Genomic DNA, 3,596 nt, shown 5'->3' with positions numbered 1-3,596 from the left:
TTTTTTATTATTTATTTATTTTTAAATAGTTTATTGTCAAGTTGGTTTCCATATAACACCCAGCACTCATCTCCATAAGTGCCCTCCTCCATGCCCATCACCCCCCATCCCCTCCCTCCCACCCCCATCAGCCCTCAGTTTGTTCTATGCATTCAAGACATATCTTCTTGTTTCTGAGACTTTATAAAGGATCATATTACTCTTTCTGAACAGCAGCCTTTTTGAAAAAAATTTAAATTTTTAATTTATTTTTGAGAGAGAACGAGAGACAAAGCAGGAGCAGAGAAGGGGTGGGGGGTGGGGGAGACACAGAATCTGAAGCAGGCTCCAGGCTCTGAGCTGTCAGCACAGAGCCCAATGCGGGGCTCAAACTCACAAACCATGAGATCATAACCTGAGCCAAGTCAGACACTTAACTGACTGAGCCACCCAGGTGCTCCTGAACAACAGTCTTTAGAAGCAAATTTAGTGCACAACTGCTGATGGTAAACTCTCTCCATTTGTTTTTGCATGAAAATGTTTACTTTATCCGTGCTTTTCATCAACTTCTTACATATAAATGTAAAACCTTCATAAAAGTTAAAACGATGGTGCAGTGAGCACTGGGCTACACTGCACCTAGATGCACCAATACTTTTTCTTTCCCTTTTCCTGGACCTCTACACAGACAAATGGACAGATAAGAGATATTCAGCATGTACCTTCTGCAAACAGAGAAAGTCTCTGTGATAACCTCCTGTTCCTACCGAAGAAACTTGATAGTGATGAAATCACATTATATTATATATACTCACTACTCTAATTCCCCCACTTGTCTCCACAATATCTTAAGTAGATGTATTTTCAGATTCAGGGGCCCACGAAGGATAGTATATTGAATTTACTTCTGAAGTCTTTCTAGTCTTAAATCTAGGATAGTTTCCTGCTTTGATTTTTTGCTTGTTTGTGTTTTATGATATGAACATTTTTGAAGAGTCTAAGTGAATTGACTTGTAGAATTTCCCATAATCTGGAATTTTCCAATTTGCTTCATAATGATTAGATTCAAGATAAACTTGTTTGGCATTAAAGCAACATAAGTGATGTTGTTGCCCTTCTTCTATATATAAACATATATACACAGAAATGTGTTTATAAAATGAAAGGACTATATCGCATGTAAAGATGGGAGTTGTACACTAAGGATAGTTGTAGGAAGACACTCTGAAATCTTCAAACACATGTGTACCATAAACAGATCTCAGAAAATTTCTAATTAATGCTACTAATTTCAGGAACTTGACCAGGATTGGAACGATAAGTGGCTGAGAAAAACCGCAGGTGTTGAAAAGGTGCAAAATCATATTTGAATATTGCTTTCAGCAAATACAGATACTTGCTTAATATAGTGGAGACATCGGTTAGTCTATGTTTGTCAGAATCACACATATTAGGAGTCGATCTTCATCTATGAAATGTCTTTTATTTTGAAAATGAAAGCATGACTCACATACCACTTTTTATATGATGATTATTTATCCAGGAAATAGAAGAAATATGGAAGGCAATAAATCCTGTTGTGAGCATTTGCTGAAATAATCTAATTCAAAACAAGTGGCTGAAATATAAGAGACTTTCCTTCAAGAAAACACAAAGATTTTTCTTTCCTTTCTTGGTCCTTTCTAGACTTCAGTAGCCATGATGAGAAAAAATAGCACTGAAGTGACCGAATTTATTCTTCTGGGATTTGGTTCCCAACCCAACTTTCAATACCTCTTCTTCATTGTATTTATGGTCATCTATGTGACCTCCATTCTGGGTAATATTGGAATGATTCTACTCATCATGACAGATTCCAGACTTCAAATACCCATGTACTTTTTCTTACAACATTTGGCTTTCGTTGATATCTGTTTTACCTTCGCTGTCACTCCCAAGATGCTGCAAAACTTCATATTAGAAAACAAATCTATTGGGGCGCCTGGGTGGCTTAGTCGGTTAAGCGTCCGACTTTCGCTTAGGTCATGGTCTCGCGGTTCGTGGGTTCGAGCCCTGCGTTGGGCTCTGTGCTGACTGCCAGCTCAGAGCCTGGAGCCTGTTTCGGAGTCTGTGACTCCCTCCCTCTCTGACCCTCCCCTGCTCACGCTGTCTCTCTCTCTCCCTCTCTCTCTCTCTCTTAGAAATAAATAAAACATTAAAAAAAAAAAAGAAAACAAATCTATTTCCCTTGAGGGATACATAATGCAATTACTGGTTTATGCAACATTTGCAACCAGTGACTGTTACCTCCTGGCAGCTATGGCAGTGGACCTGTATGTGGCCATCTGTAACCCACTTCACTACCCCATAATCATGTCCTTAAGAGTCTGCATCCAGTTGGTAGCTGGTTCATATGTCATGGGTTCAATAAATGCTTCTATGCACACAGGTTTTACATTTTCACTGCACTTCTGCAAATCCAATATGACCAATCACTTTTTCTGTGATATTCCCACAGTTCTTGCCCTTTCATGTTCCAACACTGACATCAACATCTCATGTTCCTTGTTGTCTTTGTGGGATGTAACTTGATATTCACTGTGTTGGTTGTCATCTTTTCCTACATGTATATCATGGCCGCCATCCTGAAGATATCTTCTGTTTCAGGGAAGAAAAAGCCTTCTGCACATATGCCTCCCACCTGATAGCAGTCACTGTTTTCTATGCAACACTATTACACATGTACTTACAGCCTCAAGCTAATGACTCCTAGGAGAATATGAAAGTGGCTTCTGTATTTTATGGCATTATGATTCCTGTTTTGAACCCTACGATCTATAGTTTGAGAAATAAAGAGGTGAAAGAAGCTCTAAAAGTGATGAGGAAAAAGTTCTTATAGGTTGGACCCAAGTCATTAAAATTCAGCATATCAGGGGCGCCTGGGTGGCTCAGTCGGTTAAGTGCCCGACTTCAGCTCAGGTCATTATATCACCATTTGTGAGCTCAAGCCCCATGTTGGACTCTGTGCTGACAGCTCAGAGCATGTAGCCTGATTTGAATTCTGTCTTACTCTCTCTGTCAAAACTAAATAAACATTATAAAAATTTAAAAAATAAAATAAAATTCAGCACATCAAAGCATCAAGTAGGGATGTTTGACCATTATTTAATGTTTCTGAAGTTGGGAACATGTTTATATCTTAAACCAATGCTACTGATTTCAATAGATAAGTTATTTAATTGCAAGAAACATAGTAACATCTCCTGGGACTAATTTTCCCCTGAATATAGTTTAAAATTTTTTTTAATGTTTTATTTATTTCTGGGAGAGAGACAGCATGAACAGTGGAGGATCAGAGAGAGAGGGAGACACAGAATCTGAAACAGGCTCCAGGCTCTGAGCCAGCTGTCAGCATGGAGCCTGACACGGGGCTGGAACCCATGAAGTGTGGAGATCATGACCTGAGCGGAAGTCGACGCTTAACCAACTAAGTCACCCAGGCGCCTTCCCCTGAATATAGTCTGAGAAATATGTCTCATACACTCCATACTTTATTAAGATTATTTAAGATATTAAGAAGTACATAAAGATTTTACAAAGTAATGCGTTTCTTCAAATATATTTCAGACATGTACTTA

The 3,596-nt window shown here is 38.7% G+C and overlaps 1 pseudogene; it reads left to right on the top strand.

Annotated features, from left to right (window-relative positions):
* The first annotated feature begins 1,677 nt into the window (after positions 1–1,677).
* Positions 1,678–2,857, top strand: LOC120227538 (annotated as a pseudogene).
* Positions 2,858–3,596: the final 739 nt, after the last annotated feature.

This window comes from Hyaena hyaena, unplaced genomic scaffold (genome assembly GCF_003009895.1).
Source record: "Hyaena hyaena isolate Hyena2069 unplaced genomic scaffold, ASM300989v1 scaffold_2465, whole genome shotgun sequence".
Taxonomy (NCBI): domain Eukaryota; kingdom Metazoa; phylum Chordata; class Mammalia; order Carnivora; family Hyaenidae; genus Hyaena; species Hyaena hyaena.
Note: the sequence above shows the minus strand (reverse complement) of the source record. Positions and strands in the feature narration are given on the sequence as shown.